The sequence below is a fragment of the Lithobates pipiens genome, unplaced genomic scaffold, assembly GCF_037356315.1.
Source record: "Lithobates pipiens isolate NorthernLeopardFrog02 unplaced genomic scaffold, aLitPip1_a1.2 Scaffold_18, whole genome shotgun sequence".
Classification (NCBI taxonomy): domain Eukaryota; kingdom Metazoa; phylum Chordata; class Amphibia; order Anura; family Ranidae; genus Lithobates; species Lithobates pipiens.
The window spans coordinates 63,094,468-63,119,743 of NW_027507758.1; positions in this window are offsets into that span (position 1 = coordinate 63,094,468).

Consider the following 25,276-nt stretch of genomic DNA (forward strand, 5'->3'; position numbering starts at 1 on the left):
CTAATGCATTTTTTTTTGTGAATTGCCTACTTTTGAGATAAATACTGCATGAGTTATATTAACTATACAATTCATATGGTATTTATCTCTTAGTGAATTGACCCCTATGTGTCCATGTATATGTAGAGGTTGATTTACTGAAGCTGGAGAGCAAAACCTGGTGCAGCTCTGAATAGAAAGTAATTGTCTTCCAGTTATTATTGTCAAAGCTTGATTGAACAAGTTGAAGTTAGAAGCTGATTGGCTACCATGCACAGCTGCGCCAGATTTTGCATGCTCCAGTTTTAGTAAATCAACCCTGTAGGCTTTTAGCAGAGTTTAGGGGCTGCCATTCTCCTGAACGCAAAAGAATTGTGTTCAGGATAGGAACTTTTTGACCGCGGAAAAACTCGACAACACATTTTGCGTTTTTGCCGCGTTATCCCGTGGCTGCGGTCAGCGTAAGTTGGCATACATTTAGCCTTAAAGTCTTCATAAGTAAACACTTCCCACTGTGCCTTGTGCTCCACAAACAGAACAGTGATTCACCACTTTCCATCACCACTAGTGCCCTCCACTGGGTCTACTCTCACCTTATAATTATGACCTACATAATATAATAGGTCGGAAGCGCATGTCTCCCCTCTCAGGGGTCCTCCAGGCTCCAATCCCAGGTAACCACTCCCTTAGTGCTTTTAGCTTCCTTGTATAAAGCCCCATACACACGATCGGACTTTCCGACGGGAAATGTTGGATGTCAGGCTGTTGGGGGGAAAATGAGACCGTGTGTACGCTCCATCTGACAATTGTTGTCGGACTTTCCACCAACAAATGTTGGCTAGCATGTTTTAAAATTTTGCGATCGCGTGCACACAAGTCCATCGGACAAAAGTCCAAAGTACAAACATGCATGCCCGGCAGAAGTGGTCTCTTGTAAACTAGCGTTCCTAATGGAGAATTAACATTTGTGATGTGGCAAATTATGAAATTTCCAAAAGCAGCGCACAATTCTCTTCTTCTTTAACCCCCCTGGCGGTGTTCCCGAGTCTAGCTCGGGGTGGAATTTTGATACCAAAAGCGGTAACCCCAAGCCAGACTCTGGACCACACCGCTGGATCCAGGAGGACGCTTGCTTACCTTCTCCCTTGGATCCAGCGGTGTCCCTGCGCTGCACAAGCGGCTCGTCCTCCACTCAATTCATCACGGAGCCGATCTCCGTTCCCTGCGAGCGTTGTGATGCACGGGGACGGAGATCGGCGCCATATTCAAAAAGTGAAACACACAGTATACATACAGTATAATGTAATCTTACAGATTACATTGCTGTATGTAATTATTTCACACCCCCTTTGTCCCTAGTGGTGTGCCCAGTGTCCTGCATGCAGTTTTATAATATGAAAACTGTTCTTTATGCCTGGAAACAGGAGATTGTCCATAGCAACCAAAACTGTCCCTTTACATCAAAAATGATTTTAGACCAGCTAGAAAACAGCGATAATAAATTAGAATCACTCGCAAAATTGAGCGATAATGATTTCTGGAGAGATCCGTCTTCAAATACTGAAAAGTGATGACAGTGACAATTCTGCAATTGAGCAAATTTCAGTGTTTTTGATTTGATTACATTATTGAATCATTTTTTATTATTATTATATTATTATTTGGTATAATTATTTATAATTATTTATTATATTATAATTTATGATTTAGTTTTTTAAACTTTTTCATACCCGGGATGTCTACTAGACTTTGGTTTGGACAGATTTAAGTGAGTTATTCCTAAGAATTACAGACCTACAATATAAAATGCCAAATCTCCATGCAAAATAATTCTACCGCTTTCAGCACAAAAAATCTGAAATAATCATACCGCCAGGGAGGTTAAAAAAACAAAAAAATTAGACATGCTATTTATCAATAGAACTTAACCAAAAAGTGCATTCTATGCATCCAGAATTCTATAGAAAATATACCAAATCAAATCATTATTCAACCAAAAAAATTATGTCAAAGCATTATCAAATAATAAATAACATGTTATCGCCTCCGATTATGCAACATGTCTGATTGATTCAGAAATGAACTGAAAAGCATGAAATGAAAAGCGTTAAATGAAAAACGCAAAAAAAAAGCACGAATCAACACTCGCCAAACTTCTACTAACACAAAATTAGCAGGAGCCCAAAGGGTGGCGCTAAAGAGCTGAAAAACCACATAGTATGTCACTACGTTCATAATTGTTGGCCAACATTTGTGTGGCCATTTGTATGCAAGGCAAGTTTGAGCCAACGCCTTTCAGACAAAATTCCACAGTTTTGTGGGAGGAAAGTCATTTAGTGTGTACGGGATCTTACTGTTATGAGAGAGGAAGAGATCTGGCAGCTCGGTTCTGAGCAGGAAGACACATGTGTGTGATATTTATTTATTACAGGTACTTTTTATAGCTCTATCAATTAACACAGTGCTTTACATATACATTGTACATTCACATCAGTCCCTGACCTCAAGGAGCTTATAATCTAAGGTCCTTAACTCACATACACACACTAGGGCCAAGTTAGACAGGAGCCAGTTAACCTACCTGCATGTCTTTGGAGTGTGGGAGGAAACAAGAGTACTCAGAGGAAACCCACACAGGCACAGGTAAGCATTTTTTTGTGAGTATTAACTGGTGTTGGCACTTCAATCATCACTGCACCATGATTGGTATGGTGTCAGGGTGATTGAAGCACATTATTTCTATTATTACATTGTAATATATAATGAAGTGGTTCAACTCACCATAATGCAGAATCAGTGGGAGACACATCTTCTGCCACCTGATGCAGCGTGTCACTTGCCACTGTCGCCTGGCACCAGATGTGGATTGTCACTTGCAACCGTCGCCTGCCACCTGATGCGGATTGTCACATGCCAAGTCACCTGCCACCATTTGTAGATTGTCATATCACCTGCCACCAGATGTGGATTGTCACTTGCCACCTGATGTGAATTGTCACTTGCCAGGTCACCTGGCACTAGATGAGGATGACCGCCTGCCAGTATTTGTGGATTGTTGCTTGCCATGCCAACCAATATCAGCAAATGTGCATTATCACTGCATTGGTGGCAGGCTGGCAGCACTGGTCCATTTACTGTAGTTCTGAGTGAGGGCGGGAGTACGGTGATGCAGATGGGCAGTGAGAGATGTCATCTTGCTGCTCCCCGCCACACCTCCGACATTGAAGAGGCCTGCGCTGTGAGGGTGGAAGAGCAGTGATGCAGGGCGAGTGAAGAGAGATGTCATCTCCGCTCATCCACCCTCTCGCTTCTGTCATCCGCTCTCCCAGCTCGCTCATGCAGCCTGCCCGCCACACCCACAGCACTGGCTCCAGGGAGGCCATGGCCCGCTGGTTAGGCAGGAGCCCCTGCGACAAGAGACTCGGGGCTATGGGCCCCAGATTCTGAGCTATAGTCTCAATAGCCACCCCCTAGTGACGCCACTGGTGCCAGCCACTGATTTCCACAGTGTACAAATCTGGCCATGCTAGTACTGGCTGCTAATGTTCACACACAACATGTAGCCAGTTTCTCCACTGGCAAGAATCCTTGCTTGTTGCTGAAGGGTGCCTGAAGTCCTAAGGCAGGGGTGTCCAAATTTTTGTTTTAAAGAGGGCCAGATTTGATGAAGTGAACATGTGTGAGGGACGACGATGATCAACAATGATCTAATTCACCGCTCAGCAAGAATTTTCCTGCCTTTGTGGCTGTGTGGGGTGAAGAGATGAGCTTGGGCGTGTTATTTGGATATACCGTATTTATCAGCGTATGACACGCACCTTCACTTTAAGAGGGAAGTTTCAGCAAAAAAATGTAATTTTAAATAAAAGAACTGTAAAGCAAAATAAGGGGCAGTGCCCATCAATGCAGCCTAATCAGTGCCCATTTTCAGCCTCACCATTGACATGAATGCAGCCTCACCATTGACATGAATGCACCTTCTGAATGCAGCCTCACCATTGCCACAAATGCAGCCTCACCATTGCCACAAATGCAGCCTCACCATTGCCACAAACGCAGCTTTAGCATTGCCACGAATGCAGCCTCACCATTTCCATGAATGCAGCCTCACCATTTCCATCAATTCCGCCTCACCATTGCCACGAATGCAGCCTCACCATTGCCATGAATGCAGCCTCACCGTTTCCATGAATGCAGCCTCACCATTTCCATTAATGCCACCTCATCATTGCCACGAATGCAGCCTCACCATTTCCACGAATGCAGCCTCACCATTGCCATGAACACAGCTTCAGCATTGCCAAGATCGCAGCCTCACCATTGCCATGAATGCAGCCTCACCATTGCCATGAATGCAGCCTCACCATTACCATGAATTCAGCCTCACTATTGCCACAAATGCAGCCTCAGCATTGCCACGAACGCAGCCTCACCATTGCCATGAATGCAGCCTCACCATTGCCACGAATGCAGCCTCACCATTGCCACGAACGCAGCCTCACCATTGCCACGAACACAGCCTCAGCATTGCCACGAACGCAGCCTCACCATTGCCATGAATGCAGCCTCACCATTGACATTAATGCAACCTCTGAATGCAGCCTTACCATTGCCATCAGTGCAGTCTGATCGATGCCCATCTGCAGACTCGGAGGGGACAGGGAGGGGGCGGGACGAGTCCCAGGGGGATCTCTTGTTTACTCGGCGGCCTCTTTAATACAAAGTCCCACCTCCTATGATAGACAGAACAGTCGTCCAATGCCAGCCCAGGAGACGGGACTTCCTATTACAGAGGCCACCGAGTAAACCGGAGATTCTCCTGTATGCAATCTGACGGCACTTGCAAGCTTCCCAAATGCCTTGCAAAGCCAATGATTGTTCTGTAAAATAAAAGCAAAATAGATTAGCATGCACAAAAGAATCAAAGTATGCACATTTCTTTAAAATAACAAATATGTCATACTTACCTGCTCTGTAATTGCACAGAGCAGCCCCAAACCTTCTCTTCTGGGGTCCCGCCCCCGGCCGAGGGCCCCCATAGCAAGACACACCATGCATGGCTCTGCCCCGCTCTGCTTCCTCCTCACTGGCTGTGACTGACAGCAGCAGGAGCCATTGAGGAGTGAGAGCTTCGGCTCTTGTGCACATCACTGGATCAAGATCAGGCTCAGGTAAGATTAGAGGGGCTGGGAGCTGCACGCAGAGGTTTTTTTTTGTCTTCATGCATTGAATACATGAAGGTAAAAAACATTCTGCCTTTATAACCACTTTATTGAATAAAATTCAAACAAAACAAAATATTGATTATCTCACTAGGAAGGCTGAAAGAGGGCAGGATATATTAGACAGCACGTAAACATGTTGTTAATAAAGTTGATATTATGACTTGGCCTTCAAATTCTCTAGATCCCAATCCAATCGAGAATTTGTGGGATGTGCTGGGGGAAAAAAAAAAAGTCCAATCCTAGAGGCCCCACCTTGCAGGACTTAAAGTGATAAACCCTTTTTATTTTTTTATTTAAAATAAGAAACATATCATAGTTGTTTCCACTGTGCCGTTTGTTTTGCACAGAGTGGCCCCGATCATCCTCTTCTGGGGTCCCCCAGTGGCGCTGATAGCTCCTCCCCGCATCAGATAACCCCCTAATAGAAGCACTCTCCTGGGGGGTTACCTTGCGAGCGCCCTCCCGTGTCCAGCATTCGGCGTCCATAGACATGAATGCTGGACTCGGGCCCCTCCCCCCCCTCCCCGGTGCCTGTGTTATCAAAAGCTGGGACCCCATGCAGAGGGACTCGTCTCCGTCGAGGGAAATACGGGGCTCAGGTAAGTAAAATGGGGGGCTAGGGGGCCGGTCACTGCCAGGTGTTTTTTCACCTTAATGCATAGAATGAATGAAAAAACACAATGGTTTACAACCCCTTTAAAGGATCTGCTACTGACAGCCTTGTGCCAGATATCACAGTATACCTTCAGAGGTCTAGTATCATCCATGCCTCAATAAATCAGGGCTGTTTTGGTGGGACCTACTCAATATTAGGTGGGTTGTTGTAAAGTCATGGCATATATATTTCTCTCAATACAGCTGTCCAGGGTTTTGTTTTTTTAGATGATAAACTTTCACCAGTAGATGGCGAGTTCTGCAAACAAATTGCTCTTAAAGTACCTACGTTATAGTGTAAGGCCGCGTACACACGGGCGGACTGTTCGCCCAACTTTGTCCGCTGAACAGTGTTTGGGCGGACAGTCCGCTCGTGTGTGGGCTTTCAGCGGACAGTTTCAGCGGACAGTTTGACGAACAAGGTTTTTCAGAAATTCCGTAAAACTGTCCGCTGAAACCTTGTTTCAGCGAACAGTCCGCTCGTGTGTAGGCTTGTTCGTCAAACAAAGTTGTGCGCATGCTCAGAAAGGATTTTCACGCCGAAAGTTATAATGCAGTGTATAGGACGTCGTATTTTTCGTCCCGTCGTACGTGCCGTTCACGTCATCGCGCACGGTTTCAGCAAACTGTTCGTTCGTCGTGTGTGGCCATGTCCGTCCATGCTAAGTTTGAGCGGACTGTTTGCCGAAACTGTTTGACGGACAAAGTTGGGCGAACAGTCCGCCCGTGTGTACGCGGCCTTATAGTTCACTGTCTTAGAATTCACAGTCTTAGAATTATTGCTAAATGCATTACATGTATCTGAAACCAAAATATATGGCCTGGGAATTTTATATATATATATATATATATATATATATATATATATATATATATATATATATATATATATATATATATATATATATATATATATATTCCTAGTATGTATGAATGTGAGTTAAGAACCTTAGATTGTAAGCTCTTTGAGGGTAGGGACTGATGATGTGAATGTACAATGTATATGTAAAGCGCTGTGTAAATTGACGGCGATATACAAGTACCTGAAATAAAAAAAAATAAAAAATATATATATATATATATATATATATACATATATATATATATATATATATATATATACACACACACACACACACACACAAACACATAGTATATATACAGTGCCTTGAAAAAGTATTCATACCCCTTGAAATGAAAAATGTAAATGTATTTTATTGGGATTTTATGTGATAGACCAACACAAAGTGACACATAAATTGTGAAGTGGAAGGAAAATGATAAATGGTGGTTTTCATCATTTTTTACAAATACACATCTGAAAAGTGTGGCATTCATTTGTATTCAGCCCAAACACCCCCCCCCCCCCCCCACCTTTCAAAAAATTGTGACAAAAACATAAAAAAAAAAAAATAATAATAACTCGCCATTACATCTTATTAAATACCTTGGACTGTCAACTTTCCGAAAATGGGTCATATTTGTACTGTCCTGGCATTTCTCGGCCTCAAAAATGAGTACAGTACTTCGTAGTCAGTACATTAGGATTGATCGATTTTCAGGCACTGTATATATACACCAAAGTTTCTAGATGATATAATTTCCCTACACTGAGTTTGATTATTTTTACTAAAGAATTGTAACAGTATACATTCTGGGCTAAATTTGTGAACAATTATTTATTTGCAAAATTTAATTTAACAGGAACGCTTTTTATTTTTTATTCTTATTTTTTTTGGCTTTTTTCGTTTATTTAGCAAAAAAGTAAATACCAGTAAATACCACCAAAAAAAAGCACTATTTGTGTGAAAAAAATGATAACAATTTTATTTGGGTACAGCATTACATGACCGTGCAATTGTCATTCAAAATTTGACAGTGTTGAAAGCTGAAAATTGGTCTGGGCAGGAAGTGGGTGAAATTGTTATCGAATATAAAGTGTAAGCGCTAAACATATGCTGCTGTGATAATCAAAAATGATCAAAAAATAACCAGTGAAGACAAATAAAATAGTGAATATTAAAAGGTAAGCAACATATATAAAAAAGAAAATATATATAAACCACATATAGTGTTTTCAAGTAAATATAACTTTTAGTGAAACATGACCCCAAATCTGAGGATACCAGCTTCAAAAAAGGAAAAAAGAAGTATATAAACAATCAAGTCCATATATTAGTGAAAATAAATGTGCAGATGTGAGTCCCAACAAATTTTGGTGAAGACACACATCCCAGTCTGATGTGACCATAAGCAGTTCCATCGCAGTGCAGCTCCCACCACCTTAAGAAGCACAGGCTTACCGGATGGAAATGACCCGAATAGACTTATATCTAGGGGGTCAACAATAGCTTATAGTTCCAACTACTGAGGCACTGGTTCTGCATTCCATAGTTGTGTGGATCCCAAGACAAGTGGTTCTTTCAATATAATGGACTATATATAGTCACCGTTATTAGAGAAACAACTCCGGCATCAGCTCAGACATAAAATGGAAGGATAGAGCCAAGATGGTGTAATAACGTTTTAAACATTTTTTCTTTAATAAAAATAAAATATCAAACTCACATTCCCATGGTTGCTAACAGACATGTCAGAAGAAAATAGGCAGTGGTAGAGTCTTCCCGACACGTTTCGAACTATGGGTCATCATCTGGGGGCGAGTGGGTGAAAGTGCCCAGTATTAAAGTGGTTAATTAAATTTGTTTTGCTGGGAAATCACTTTGAAATGCACTGCCTAGCATTTCTGCCAGTGGCCATCCTGAGTAAGGGCAGATGATTCATATAGCATTTACTTCTTGGAATCCATCTGCCCTTTGCTCAGGCATGCAGGCAGGGAAGTGTCCTTATCTGAGAAAACTCTTCCTCCCCTCCTGGAGACTCCTGGGATGTATGACATAATTTGCCTAGGGATGGAAACCAGGAAGTAACTGAAGAAATGTAAAAAAAAGTTTAAGACAAGTAAACAGGATGTACTTTCCTATCTATTTAGTAATGCTAGCTGCACTAGGGTTACAAATAGTCATTGTTGGTTGTAGGGTTTCCACCTCTCCGGGATTCACCCAGACAGTTCGGGTTTTGAATCATGTGTCCGGGTTTCAGGCAGACTGAAACCCTGACACATTATTCAGACTCTGCTGTGGCTCGCCAAATAACCATGATAGTCACACACACATCTGTTGCTGTCCAGGAGCTGCAGGCAGCTGTCTAGGGGCATGTTTGGTATCACTGGTGGCAGGGCAATGATGTCAGCAAGAGCAATTTGTCCACACCCACTGTTAGCTGCCACAAGCTATACGCACCGCAATACTCCTCTCCTTGGGGCACCCAAAGGTGTCCCAGGCTGCTAAAGTGTTCGGGTTTGGCTTGAAGAAAAGGTGGCAACCCTAGTTGGTTGAGAGAGTGAAGTTCCACTTCTGAACCCCAGCCTTCCCTTCAGTCTGGCACAGTTGTACAGTAGATTCAAAAAAGGAAGACGCTGCTCCAGGCAAGCAGTTACTACAGACCGGATGCGCTGGGTGCATGCCACGGCCCGCCACCAATGATCAATAGGAAGAAAAGAAAGGCTGCACACCACAGGAAAGTTCCAACGATTTTATTCCAAAAATAGCAAATGACAGCCAACAAAGACAGAGTGTCTGAACCCAGGAGGACCTCAGTACTTCTTCAAACCTACAGCACAGCTGAAGCACCGAGCATATAGGCTCCATCCCCCCACACACAGGTGTAGGATAAAGCAATCAGCTGTTCCGAATGTCTAAAAGGCAATCCTAATACACCTGCATAATCATACCTTTGTGATACCATATGACAACATGGCATAGCATGTAAACTTCATACAAAAAATATATATATAATATTATAAAAAATAGTGCAGTTGTACAGTAGGGTTGCTACCTGTCCGGTATTCACCCGGACAGTCCGGGTTTGGAATTATGTATCCGAGTTTTAGTCTGCCTGAAACCCGGACACATTGTTCAGACTGGGCTGTGGCCCCCAAAGTAACTGAGATAGTCACACAAAAATTTGTTTCCATTCAAGAGCTGTGGGCCGATGTCTGTGGGCAGGTTCACCATTAATGGGGCGGGGGGGGGGGGTTATGGTCAGCAAGAGTGGTTTAGCCACATCCACTGTTTGCTGCAGCATGCTGCATTACCACTCTCCTTGGGGCACCCAAAGATGTCCCAGGTCTTTTTATAATCCTATAGTGTATACCATGAAACATAAATGTGCCGCTAAAGTGTTCAGGTTTGGCTTGAAACAAAAGTGGCAACCCTATTGCACAGGCTTCTCTCTTGTATTGATATTTCTTACTGTAATTTCACTGCACACTTTGAGCTTCTTACAGAGTGCATTAGAAGCTGCAGCAAGTCAGATAGAGCCCACCTGATTTCCTGGCTGGAGGACAATTAGCATCATCTAGCCCTTTCCTCCAGACTGATAGCCACCCATCAAGGCTTTTTGATATCTGTTTAACTGCTTCCAAGAGTCAGCCCACTGCTTGCATCAGGGTTGAGGGCTCTTAAAAGGACTGTGCTGTGATGTTTTTCGGAAGCTATGTACAGCACCCTGCGCCCCCCACCTGCCATGATCTGCCTGCATTGCATAGAGATGTACAGACACCCAGTGATGACATCACTTGATTCATAATAATAATGTCATGAAAAATGAAAGGTTTAAAAGGGGTCGTAAATTCTCGTGTTTTTTAACCTTAATGCATCCTATGCATTAAAGGGAAAAAAACTTCTGTCACTGACCGGCCCCCCCAGCCCCCCATGTTTTACTCACCTGAGCCCCATTTTTCACACACAGGAGACGCGCTCTTCCCCTCTGCCCATTGTCTCGGCTCTTATTTGGATAGATTTATAGCAGCGCAGCCATTGGCTCCCGCTGCTGTCAATCAAATCCAATGATGTGGGTGCCGGGGGCCAGGCCAGTCCGGCATTCTGCTGGACTCTGGAACACGCCCGCAAGGTAACCTCCCCCGGGGGAGGAGCTACCAGCGCTGCCGGGGGACCCCAGAAGTTGAAGATCGGGGCCATACTGTGCAAAATGTACTGCACAGTGGAGGCAGGCATGACATGTTTTTTTTTATTAAAAAAAAAATAAATAAACCCACAAAGCTTTACAATCACTTTCATTTAAATATTTCATTAGCATGTTTGCAAGGGGGAGAAAGAAGCCAGGAAAGGCTAAATAAAATTGAACTTCAGCTTTCTATATTTTCAAGCATCTGGTGGGAAGTCAGCAATTTCTTGTTGAATATATTGGAGGGATTTGACCCATCAATAATTATGAGCACATTGGTGTATTCATGTGTATGGGAAGTTTTACACGTAGTGACATTACTGTTTAACACTTGGCAAGTGTTTATGAGTTCTCTTTATTTATAGGAAATAGGAAATGAAGACTTCTGCTTGCAGTGTCCATTTACGGACAGTTTGTCATCTGCCTGGCAGAGAACCGCTAACACTTCGCTATGAGTCGATAAAAATAAAAGTGAGAATTGTGGAAGAGGTTTTGAGTACTACCCTCTCACCAAATGCCATATTGTGACTAACCGCTCACTTATAACCTTAGAAAAAAGGAATGGGTGCGTCTTTTTATTGTTTAACAATACATTGTTGTGAACTGTTACTAAGAAATTTTCATTAATAATAGATCTTTGTACAGCAATTTATGGAGATATTCTTAGTGTGGATGGAAGCCAACCATCAGACAGATTGTACTGGTTTGCTTAGCAGTTACTATTAAGCAATAGATTTTGTTATTGAGTCAGCAGTACTTAGAAGAACTCCAACTCCTTAAAAAAAATAAAATAATAATAATATAACAGTGCCTTGAAAAATTACTCATGCCCAAGTCTCGGGGGGGGGGGGGGGGCCTGAAGATGGCAGAGTAGAGACACGCGCTCACTGAGCTCCGACCGTTCTCCCGGCCGCTCAGCTACTCGGCTATTATTGTAGCCTTACTGCATGGCAGAGCCAGCCACTAACGCAGTTATCGGATCTTGGGTATGGGATGAGGAGAGAGAGAGGAGACTGCAAAAAATAAGGGCACAACAACCCGAGATACAGCAGTATTTCGGCCGCCTTCTGCGCTTCCCGTCGGCTTTCGCCCGCCTTCGGCCCTTCTCGGCGGCTTTCGCCCACCTTCGGCCCTTCTCGGCGGCTTTCGCCCGCCTTCGGCCCTTCTCGGTGGCTTTCGACCATTGCCGGTTTTCGGCCGAGAACAGCCGAGAGTGGCCGGAAGCCGCCGAGTAGGGCCGAAGGCGGCCGAAAGCTGACGGGAAGGGCCGAAGGCGGCCGAAAGCTGACGAAAACGGCTGGAGGCCCACCGAGAACTACCGAGTGCCATTTTTAAAAATAAAAGCTCAAAATAAAACAGATAAGGCTGATAATGACACAGAGAAGGGGACAAGGCTGCATTGATGGACAAGGCTGCAATAGTGGACAAGGCTGCATGACAAAGCTGCATATGACACTGACAAGGCTGCATTGATGGACAAGGCTGCAAATGACACTGACAAGGCTTCAGATGGACACTGATAAGGCTGCATTGATGGGCATTTAAATGTAAGGGTTTTTTTTCTTAAACTTCCCTCCTAAAAGTTTTTTTCCTTAAAATTCCCTCCTAAACTTGGGGTGCGTGTTATATGCCGATAAATATGGTAAATAGAGAGAGAGAGAGAGAGAGAGAGGTTATAAGAAACTATTTATGTTTTTACCTGTTGGAATGTGATGTAATAATGTTCTTACTGCTTCCTTTTTTGTATAAAGAAGAAAAAAAGAAAAAGTACCCATACCCCTTGAAATGTTCCACATTTTGTCATGTTACAGCCTATTTGAAGATTGACCAAAATTCCCTGTGGTGGTCCCTCAAGGGCCACCAACAGCCTTCCTCAGTACTATTGCTCCATCTTACTCCTGACTTCCCTGCTGGCATGGCTCATTCCTATTTACAGGCTTCTCAGTCCCCTGCCAAGCCCACTCCTGAGGATTGGCTTAGGGCCCATAAATATTTAAGACAACCCCTCCTAGCTTTTGCCCACTGTTTTCTAGAACGTTCTCCAAAATTATAGGAACAGGGGAGGCACCGGAGAGCTGCCAGGATAAGTCATCCAGCCCTGGCCTCTAATAACCCTGACCCAAATTCAGTGGCTCAGGTTTATCCCTTTTACCTACTCTCACTATTAGTAGCAGACACTAGAGAGTGCCCAATTTACATAAAGGATGGCATAATTTAGCAGTCTTATAGCTATGTAGGAGCCATTAAAGTTTGCAAATGATAATTTGAAATTGTAATCATATAGCAGCATATAAATATAAAGAAATCATGAATATGTGTTCCATCAATTAAACATATAATCTAATATCATAATATATCAATCATAATATGACTAGCCAGACTATCAGACAGATGGTGGGTGGTGGTCTGTTGCTTAAGCTGGCCATACACTAATAGACTAGCAAAATGTTGATGGGGTTCCCCGACAATCTCCTTATGTCATTGATCTTAACATGAAGGATGTCTGAATTAACAACAGGTAGCAGGAGAGATGTCAGTATAGTCAGTACACTACTGGGAAGTGGTCAGAAGTTGTCAAAAAAAACTGGGTATCAGTAAAAAAAAAACCTCTGCCAGTTTATCATTTACATGCCATTTAATCTCTTCTACCCTAAACCCTCCTCCTTGCCTGTCTGTGTTAATGTACGCTGAGCTGCGTATGCTCATTTCAAAATACATCATTTAAAGACAATGTTTAATTCTGTTTAACTTTTAAAGTGGTTGTAAACCTCAGACATGAAATATGAACAAAACATATCCTTCTACAGTGTGTACACGTCTCAATTAAGACAGTAATTTCTGTCTGCTGCTTCATTGTCCGCTATCAGCATAAATCAAATCTGACAAGTTTTCCTGACACCAAGAGAAGAAAGGTGACAGGGAGGGACCTCCAGCTGTTTGACAGCCTCAGCTCTGTCCCTGTGTAATGTGTGAAAAGGGGTGTGGGGGGGGGGGTCTCTTCCCTCCAATCAGCTCTCAGACCTCCCCTCACTGAGCTTTGGAGAGTGCAACTTCAGCTCTCCACCCCCTTTTTACTGCACTCTCAGACAAGCTTTAAAATTCAACACTTTGTATAGATGTAGAGAGGAGAATCCTGCAGATAAACAGGTACAACTTGTGTAGGAGGCTTTGTTTCATCTCTGTGTATCACCTGAGGCCAGTCACTTCACTATGTATATGTAAGGGTTTACAACCACTTGAACAATAATTTTGCAGTTAAAGCGTAACTAAACCTATCAATATAGCAGTTTCAGCGGCACATGCCGGGAATGTAACTGTCACATTGGTTGTACTTTCAACCAAACCGTCAAACCATCAAATGACTGGTGTCATAACTGATCACATGTGCAGCACCATTGCAGTTGAAGATCAAACAGAGGCCAAAATGGCAACTTCCTTGGCCAAAAAACGATAGGAGAGTTTAGTTCCGTTTTAACGGTTTCAAAAAACAGTTACATTCCTGACATGACATTTTCTTGTGCTCCCAACTAAACTGTCAAACCATCAAATGACTGGTGTCCTAACTGATCATATGTGCAGCACCATGGCAGTTGCAGATCAAACAGAGGCTAAGATGGCAGTTTCCTTGGCTGAAAAGGATAGGAGGGTTTAGTTCCACGTTACCAGCTCTGTCTTTAGTAGCTCTTCAGACTTTTTTCAGAATCTAAGGACCTCTTTGAAAATTCTAAGTCCTTCTACCCCTTTCACTGCCAAAGCAAGCAAGTGATGAAAGAGGTGGTGATGTAGTCACTAAAAAGAGCTGTAGTGAGTGTAATAATGACCATTGGTACTTCTGCACATCATAACACTTTAACCCTAATACTAACTTTTTTAAACCGCAGTTTTTTTTTGCAGAACTACAAACAGCTGTCAGTTTTTAGCTGAAGAAACACTCTGGTATTTTTAAAGCTTTTGGAAGACTGTCAGGCTGGGTTCACATATATGCGGGTGCGGTTTTCAAGCTGCGGAGTCTGGTGCGTTTCTGTTCACTGGTTCAGGTGCGATTCAGGTGCAATTTTTTTTTCCACACCTGAACTGGACCTAAAAAGACACAGGACCCTTTTAAAACTGCACCACAGCTGCCCCGCACATGTGTGAACCAGCTTCTTTGAAAGCCGGTCACATTCACTTATTATGCGAATTGGATGCTTTTAAAAATCCATCCAATTCATATACATGTGAACCCAGCCTTAGGCAGACAGGGGTTGATTTACTAAAATGGGAGAGTAATAAATCTGGCGCAGCTCTGCATGGTAACCAATCAGCTTTTAACTTCAGCTTGTTCAATTAAGGTGATTTACATTTCTTGTGCACTAGCCAGTGGCGTAACTAGAACCTTCAGGGCCCCGATGCAAGAAACCCTGAAGGGCCCCCCTGAACCCCACAGCCAGGGCCCTTCCCTCTGAGTTCGGTGGTGGAACTCCAGGGCGTGGTCACAGGTATGACCTTTGTGAGCCCTGTAGTTCCACCACTGGTATCAGTAGTTTTTTTTTATTATTTTTATTTTTTATTTTTAGGTGCCCCATTGGGGGACTGTCCCTAGGCAGGATGGGGTCCCCGTCCCCAGAAGAGATGAGGTCCTTTTCTCCAGGGCAGATGAAGTTACTGTCCCCAGGTGAGAAGGGGTCCCTGTCCCCAGGGGAGGTGGGGGTCCCTGTCCCCACATGAGAAGTTGTCCCTGTCCCCAGGGGGAGATGGAGGGGGTATATAATGGTGTGTGGGGGATGGGGTCCTCTCACTCACCATGACCAAGCTGTAGGTCGCGCACTCATCCATGTTGGCCTGGGCTCCATCCAGTGTGCTGAACGGGCGATCAGCATATCTCCCAGAAAGACCTTCAATCATCTGTGTATGATGGGGGAGGAGGGGGGCTGGCAGACAAGCTGCACTGCATCTGTGCGCTTGCACGGAGTAGGAGAGGGGTACTCTGAGGAGCCGGCCGAGGACACAGGTCATGCGGGGAATGCACAACTAAAGAGCAGCCAGTGCGATAGTCAAGCATGGAGCTCTGCTAGTCACCCTCCGCCTCCAGCCACCCGTGTGCATGGTGCACTGGTACCCCTAGCTGCCTATGCTGCTGCCAGCCATATGAAGAGGGGGCTGCGTGGGCCCCCTGCATCACAGGGCCCGGTTGCGGCCACGACTGCTGCACCCCCTATAGTTACGCCCCTGGCACTAGCCTAGGAGACATGCATTATTTTTTAATTCCCACCCCACTTCTTTCTTCTGCTGCTCTGCAAGGATTGGCTGTTCCACACTTCAGCATGATTTGGCATGCTGAAGTCATGTGGTGACCTTTCTGGGTCTTGGCTGGATGTTGGTGATCATAGCAGAAGTTCAGTGTAAGAAATACATAGGAGAAAATGCATGTTGATAAGGGGAGTGTAGAGGTGGGCGGGGAGTCTACTGACATCACGACTCCACCCACTGAGCCCTGGAAAACAGACCCACCCACAAAATCTGCAGTTTTTCAGGTCTCATAGCAGACAGAGGGAAGACATTTGGCAGATAAGTATACATGCAGTAGGCATGTATATCCTTCTAGATAACCAATATTGCAGTAGTTTAGAAAGGATGAGAGTGGGTTTACATCCACTTTAACCTCCCCTGCGGTATGATTATGTCCGATTTTTGAACCTCATATGCCACGTACACACGAGCGGATTTTCCGTCAGAAAAATCTTGGATAGTTTTTGCGACGGAATTTTGCTCAAGCGTGGCTTGCATACACAGTCACACAAAAGTTTGCTGAACTTTTGACCGTCAAGATCGCGGTGACGTACAACACTGCGATAAGCCGAGAAAATGAAGTTCAATGCTTCCGAGCATGCGTTGAATTGTTTCCGAGCATGCGTAGGAATTTTGCACGTCGGAATTGATACAGACAATCAGAATTTACGATTAAAACTTTTTCCGACCGAAAAATTGAGAAATATATATATACAAAAGGGAGGTGAAATGATTTGATTACAGTGTTTTATGTGTGTTATGTGTTTTGTACTTTTGGCCCAGGGTTACCGCTTTTGGTACTGAAAATTAACCCCCGAGGCACACTCGGGATTATCGCTAGGGAGGTTAAAAAAAGTTCTGTTGGAACCCAGATATTTTGTTCATATTGTAGCATCCTATTGAAAAGAAGGAAGTCTCTAGCAAACTGTACAGGTCATCACCTGAAACAAGAACCAACATTCTCCACTGTCCTTGATGGTACCTGCTAAAGAGAAGATCATTTCCTTTAAAAAGGTTACAGAATATGAAAGCCCAGCTACTAAAATTCCATATAACCTGTAATAAACAAGTGTAATGTTTTTATTTCAATCTTGTTAAATCTACTGCTTTCTTTATTAAAATAAATCAATAAAATAAAATAAACTTGGTAATCCTGCCATAAAGATCCTTTGTCAGGCCTTTTTTCTATTATAGGGAGAAAATGCTCTGTCCGTGTCTATCAGTTGTTCTCCTTCACTGTCACCCTGTCATATATGCTTGCAGTGGAGACTATAAACTCTCATTTTGAAGGCATGTTCCAGCGTTGCCACCCTCAGGAAAACTGCCCTGAGATTTGCCATGCAGCCTCATGCAGGAATTGGCTACAAAGAAGCTGCAGGAGATGCAAAAAAAAAAAAAAAGTGAAAGCAGGCATTTGAGGAAAAACAAAAAACAAACAAAAAAAAAACAGGCATTGGGGGTTATTTACTAAAGGAAAATCCACTTTGCACTGCAAGTGCACTTGGAAGTAAAGTCGTTGTAGATCCGAGGGGGACATGCAAGGAAAATAAAAAACAGCATTTTAGCTTACACATGATTGGATGATTAAATCAGCAGAGCTTCCCCTCATTTCAGATCTACCCCTTAGATTTAGAACGACTGCGCTTCTAAGTGCACTTGCAGTGTAAAGTGGATTTGCCTTTCGTAATTGCGTATGATAAATAGTGCTTTCGCAAACTTGATGTCATCTACTTAAACTAAAAAGGCATCTTTTTCTGTAATACACACCTTTTCTCTGTCAAAAGGAACGTTTACTTGTCCAGCAGATGGCGCCACTCTTTTAGGTTGAGTGACACCTTAGGATCGAAAAATACTCAATTAAATTCATTCCAATCTTTTGTGGCTAACCTAGTGTTGGGATTTCAAGTGAACCTGTGGAAAGGCTATGGGTATTAACCACTTCAGCCCCAGAAGATTTTCCCTCTAAATGACCAGGCCATTTTTTTGCAATGCGGCACTTTAACTGACAATTGTGCAGTCGTGCGATTCTGTACCCAAACAAAAGTGACGTGCTTTTTTGCCCCAAATAGAGCTTTTTGGTGGCATTTGATCACCTCTGTGGTTTTAATTTTTTGCACTATAAACAAAAAAAGATCGAAAATTGTGAAAAAAATATATATTTTTTACTTTTTGCTATAATAAATATCCAAAAAACAAAACAAATGTCTTCATCTGTTTAGGCCAATATGTATTCTTCTACATATTTTGGTAAAAAAAATTTGCAGGGGGGCGTGGCTTGGCGCCGGACTCTAATGGACGCATAGACACTGCGCTCCGGTCTTCAGGGGTTCCTCACACTGCCTAACTGAGCCATCCGACCCCACAGACATGGGGAAACCGAAGGGGAATCCGTCCCCAACCCGATCCAGGTCGCCCAGGGGGTCCGATGCACAAACGACCCGCGGAATCCCGGAGCTTTTCCGGACGCAATCACGCGAGGCCCCGGCTTCATCTCGGGCCTACTCGGCCTCCGCACGCTCGTCCAGCCTCAGCCCCTCTGGCAGGCACCAGTCTCCACTACCATCACAGGGCACACAGTCGGAGCAACCCCTGAGCATAGGTGATTTGCGATCAGTGGCAGAAGATATCAAAGCTACACTAGCCACAGCGATCACAGAGCTCAGGAGAGATATACAGGCCATGTCAGTGCGCATGGAAGACATTGAGGATGCTACAGCCCGCAATGAAAATGCCATCCACCAGCTGCAGACTTCTTCCCAGGCACAAGGCACAAGGCACCCAGATAAGGGATATGCACAGATACATGGAGGACCTTGACAACCGTGGGAGACGACATAACTTGCGGGTAAGAGGCATGCCAGAAACGATCGATCACACCCAAATTACCCAGGCTGTCACTGCCGTATTCAATGATTTGCTGGGAAGGCCCCCAGAGACCCCCATCGAATTTGAACACTTACACAGAGCTCTCAGGCCCAGGGGAAGGGAAGCTGACCCCCCCAGAGATATTGTGTGCTGCCTGGTCAATTTTAGGCTTAAGGAAGATATCCTGCGCAGAGCCAGAGACCGCCGCAACCTATTATACCATGGCACGGACATAAAAATCTTTCAAGATCTATCACCCATTACCCTCCAGAGCAGAAGGGACTTGCGTCCACTCCTTGACATACTGCGCACAAACAACATCCAGTACCGCTGGAAATTTCCCTTCTGCCTCTCTGCATCAGCGCATGGGAGAACAGCGCTTTTGAGGGTGCCAGAGGAATTATCCACCTTCTGTGAAACACTGAACATACCATACGTTGAGCTGCCGGACTGGTATAGATCTCTCAAACCTCCCCATCTTAGGAGAACCAACTCAATGGATGCCATCCCAGTTCGTGACGAATTTCACATCAGGAGACGCAGATCCAACTCGCCCAGGAGCAATCCGCCTCCAAGATCCAGGAACAACCCGAACAACAGCCCTACGGCTTCTCCGGCTCATAGGGGACCTCGCCACGGAGGCCCAGAATAGTGAGACTCTGCTCAACTTTAACCTCGCTCCCGAGGCTCCTGTCGCTGATACTTGCCACAAAGTTTCCCACGCTACCGTGCTCCTCAGGGGAGGGCTGGCAGCCTTAGGCCTGGGGGGCAAGTCCAGTCAAGTGGCCCATTGAACCACTGAATCAGCTCCCCACCCATCTACACCCCATTCCCCGTACAGAGAGAGAGAGACTGCTCCACATTGCCCCAAAGAGAGAGAGACTGCTTGACACTGCCTGCACAGAGAGAGAGACACCGCTTCACACTGCCTCCACAGAGAGAGACCCCGCTTCACACTGCCTCCACAGAGAGAGACCCCGCTTCACACTGCCTCCACAGAGAGAGACCCCGCTTCACACTGCCTCCACAGAGAGAGACCTCGCTTCACACTGCCTGCACAGACCCCGCTTCACACTGCCTCCACAGAGAGAGACCCCGCTTCACACTGCCTCCACAGAGAGAGACCCCGCTTCACACTGCCTGCACAGACCCCGCTTCACACTGCCTGCACAGAGAGAGCAGCCACCAGTGGCGGAACTACCGCCATAGCGACCCACGCGGGCGCTATGGGGCCCGCAGCTGAGAGGGGCCTGGTGAGGATGAGGAATGCTGACATCTCACCCGCGATTTCAAGGCGATCTCCTGCTAGGCGGCTACCTACTGGTGCACTGCTGCCTAGTTTAGCTGGGAGGATGCAGGCCGACCTGGATGGATTATTATGTGAGTGTGGCATGTCAGTCTGCGGGGCCCGGCAGCGGCCACGGCTCTGCCGGCATAGTGATACCTCTGTGTGTTCAGACTCTGCTGACCGTGCAGTGTGCAGACTTCACGGTCTGTCCGACCAGCGATGTCTGTGTCTGCCAATTGAATTGGAGGTGACGCCGCCGCCCGTCAGATCCCACCAATGCCCATCACGATAACAATTAGGCTGCTTCCTGTGTGCCCAGTGAAAGTTGCCGTGACAGCCAATGAGGTGCTGAGCGCAAGCGCGGTTCCCCGCCCACCTTATGATGTTGTTCCCTCCTCCAGTCCCACCCACAATGGAGCAGGGGGGCCCGCGCAGTGCTTCGGCTGGCTGTCTCACATGATCGGCACGGCAGTGTGGAATGGAGGCTCAGGCTAGAGCTGAGAAGAAGGTACAGACAGTCTGATGTGTAACAGCATCAGTGAGGCCTGTAATTGGTACAATCTCATGTGTGTAACACAGTGTGTCAGTCAGTGTGTTCTGCAATAATTGCTGCCTAGCTCAAGCCGTAGACAGACAGTTTTAGGCCGGGTTCACACTATAGCGATGCGGGAACGCCGCAAATCTGCGGCGTTTACCCGCATCGCACACCTCCCGCCGGCAGTTCACACTGCCCTATGCGGACGGCTGGGAGTGTCAATGTTATGTTAATGACACCCCCAGATCCGTCCGCATATCGCAGTGCGATCTGCCGACTCGCACAGGAATCGGATCGCATGGTGTGAACCCCCATGCGATCCGATTCTGTTGCGGACCCAAAAAAGGGTCCCGTGCGAGTTTGCTGCGGGAGCGATGCGAATTCAGCCATACTATCTGTATGGCTGAACTCGCATCGCTACGGAGATCGGATGTGATTTGCTGTGCGAATCACATCCGGATCTCCCCCCGCAGCGGTGTGAACCCAGCCTTAGGCTGGGTTCACACTGCTGCGGTGTAGGAGATCGGATGTGATTCGCACCGCACTGCAGTGCAAATCACATGCGATCTCTGTGCGATGCGATTTCAGCCATACAGATAGTATGGCTGAATTCGCATCGCATTCGGCCCAAACTCGGACAGGACCCTTTTTTTGGTCTGCTGCAGAATCGGATCGCATGGGTGTTCACACCATGCGATCCGATTCCTGTCCGAGTTTGCAGATCGCACTGCAATATGCGAACTGATTGGGAGGTGTCATTAACTTTTCACTGACACTCCCAGCAGTTCGCATAGGGCAGTGTGAACTGCCGCCGGGAGGCATGCGATGCGGGAACCCGCAGTATATTCGCAGCGTTCCCACATCGCAGCAGTGTGAACCCAGCCTTACACACAATCTGTAGTTGCAGCAATCATATTCAGACTTCACAGTGTACAGTATAATAGCATCATATACATATTTATTATATTATGGACAAATACTGGATACTGTATTGTGGGAAACTGACAAAGCCCAAGGCATACTGCAAGCAGGTACACATAGATAACATCCACCCTCTAAAATTTGTATACACTCTACACACTAAGCTGTTGCTTGGGTACTGTGCCACATGTGTGGTAATCTGTTCTTCAATGGCATTAGTTAATTTTTTTTGGGGGGGGGGCCCCATACAACCTTTTGCTATGGGGCCCTGTGATTTCTAGTTACGCCCCTGGCAGTCACTTTCTGTGCAGGCACTATGAAGCAGTCAGTCTCTGTACAGGCAGTGTGAAGTGGAGCAGTCTCTCAGAGAATGGAGCAGTCTCTCAGAGAGAGACTGAGAAAAAGAGCTTGCCCCTTCCCCACACCCAGTACACAGACCAATGAGACTGCAGGAAGATGAAGACTAAAGACTGTGCTGCCACTGCCACCACACTAAGCACTACCTGTGGAGTCCGGAGCTTCTCTGGTGAGTGAGCACCACACCACTGGGCAAGCCAAGCAAGCAGAGTAGCTGAGAGTCACAGCAGTGAGTGCAGCAAGCTAAACACGCAAGTCCTGCTGTCTCCCCAGCATGAACACCAGATTCACCAGGGTGCAGGTTCCTCCTGTCTCAATTGCAGATAGTAAGAAATGCACATGCAGGCGCATGCCGGAGCACAGGCCAGATTAAGGGCATTGTGGGCCTGGTGCTGCAGTGGAGCAGGTTTAGGAGTGGCAGGGATATGAGGTAAGTAATGTCATATCCCAGCTCTTGCCCAGACTTGGTCACAGCCCCACAGGGCTATAATGTTAGGGAAGCCCAGAACTTGAATTACCAAGCTTCCGTAAGAGCCATGTGTCGGTGTGTGCTCTGAGGTGAAAGTTTCCAAGCCATCAGAATACAGTGATCACTGCTGGCAGCTATAGCAGCCAGCACTGATCGCTAAAAAACAAAGACACACGCTGGTTGTACTGTCAATTGATGGAGTCAAATTCTGTACAACCAGTCTGCACAGAGATAGATTGAAATGTCTGCTGAACCGGCAGAATTTCAATCTGTCTATTGTGGCCTAAGTCCACCAGTCTCTGGGTTTAATAATATCCTCAAATCTTCTGAAAGGGGGGCTCCACTTAGGTGTAGAAATTCACTTTGAACGCCACCTTATTTCCAGAACTCTCTTTAGGGTCCTTTAAGACTGAAGGCGCTGTACAGGCGTTTTAGTGCTAAAAAAATAGCACCTGTAAAGCACTTCTTATGCCACCCCAGGTTTCCCACTGGGGCGGTGCGCTTGAAGGACATTCTGAAAAGTCCAGCAAGCAGCATTATTGGGGCGGTTTGGGAGAGGTGCCCAGCCCATTGAAATGAATGCAACACAGCCGTTTTTAACACTTTCTTTGGCCACTAGTGGGGGTTAAAAGTGCCCCGCTAGCGCCACTAAAACAATGATAAAGCTCCACTAAAATGAGCAGCGCTGTACCACTACCGCCCACATCGCCTCAGTGTGAAAGTACCCTTTGGCATTAGATGTGCAAACAAAAAGGTGAGACCACATCTAATACCTACAGAGAGTAATGGAAATAAGGTGGAGTTCAAAGTGAACTGTGTCATTACCTGCAGGGATTGGCATTTAGGGGGGTTAAAGCAGGCAGGGATGAAATGTGATATCAACTATTCACTGCCTGTCAAATGCCTCTGAAAAGTGACTTGAGCATGGATCACTTTTCAGAGGAGTGGCAGTGGCTGCTGCAAGTGAATACAAGCATTTAGGCTCACACTGGTGTGCTGCGGTTTGGCTGAAGTGTGGGTGTACTGGCGGGTGTCACACCCCCTCAGACTTCTTTTAGGTCACTCATTGTTGCTGCATGTTCTGAAAGTGCACCAAACATGCAGCATGCAGGACGTTTTGTGCACTTTCAGAACATGCAGTAAAAATGTGCATCCTCTATGTCCCAGGGGCAACATGCATGATGACTGCCAGTACACCAGCACTGCAGCCAAACTGCAGCATCTCAGTGAGAGCCCACATCATACCACCTAGCCCTAGGAGGGCAAGGTAGGTACTGGCACAGGCTGATAGAAAAAAACTCTTTGGCTGCAGAGAGGAGGAGAGAGGAGGAGCTCACTTACTTGGATGGTCCCAGCCTCCCAGGAGCCTTACTGGATTCCAGCCAACTGCTCAGATTGAGCAGAGAGCAGGTCCAGCCTCTGCCAGCCAATGGTGTGGAGTAGGGAGGGGCTGGGCGGGGCTGTGCTGTGTAACACAGACTGTCAGCCCTGACATGAAGACATCGCTGGCTCACAGTACTGGACTCTGCCAACTCAAGAAATGTGCATGTTGCGGTTTTGAGCTGATGACACAGCAGCCTTTGCCACCGCATATCAGAGCAGCCCAGGGGGAAATTGCATCCCTGCCCCCTGGCCCAGCCCTCCCCTGGTGCTCCTGAAGTCACACCAAAGAAGCTACCTACACGCAGACCCCCCACACTAAAGAAGAAGGTCCTCGCCCTGAATGGATCTCGCCAACCAGAGGAGATACGACGGACTGACCGATCACCCCTAGGAGAAGCAACAGAAACCTACCTCTACAGCACGGAGGGCCTACCACCACAATGAACTCATTCACGCAAGTATAATACACTCCTGCTTGAAGACCAACATTAATTATTAGTGACTCGTAGCCCTCCAAACAGCCTTTTCCCTTCCTTAACCTCCTTACCCCCCGCCCTACCATCCCCTTGTACATGCCCCTCTTTCCTCTACCAGCACCCTTGATCGGCAGGAACTGTCCGTAAGAAACTCCTTTTTAGGGGTAAACCAACAAAAGGTCTCTCCGCACTAATGTAAAAACCGTTGCCATTAGACTGATTGTTAGATGTATACATGCTATAATTGTTTTTGTTGCAGGTTGGGTGGGTCCATTCAAAACTTATAGGGAACCCTTATATCCACCCCCTCCCACATTGTCCATACCCAAATCTCCTATTCTTCTCATGGTGGGGTCATATGTGTAGACACGGGCACCCATACATCCTATCCCGTAACCAGCCAACTGGGAGCGGGCCGCAAGGGGTTTATCCACTGGATTATAAGTTCTTGGCCCCACACGATTCATATAAAAGGAAGGGGGAAGAGAGATCATTAAATAACTAAAGATAACTACAAATAAATAATTACAATAACGAAAAGAAAAGCGAAAGGTAGAGGTCGCGTGTCTACACATAGTCGGGTTCTGAGTGGATTCACCCCGGTTGTTTTTGTTTTGTTTTTTTTAACACTGAGGACCCGTGTAGGTAGGAAGTATTCTCCCCTGAAGAATCGAGGAAGCATTAACAGAGACACCTCTACACAGTATCCATTGTTGCCATTTACTGTCTCCTGCTAGCGTTTACCACATCTCCCCTTCGTATGGGAATGCAGATAGAGCCCAACCTATCCAGTTGTTTCTACTCATTCTATCTGTATCACATGTGACC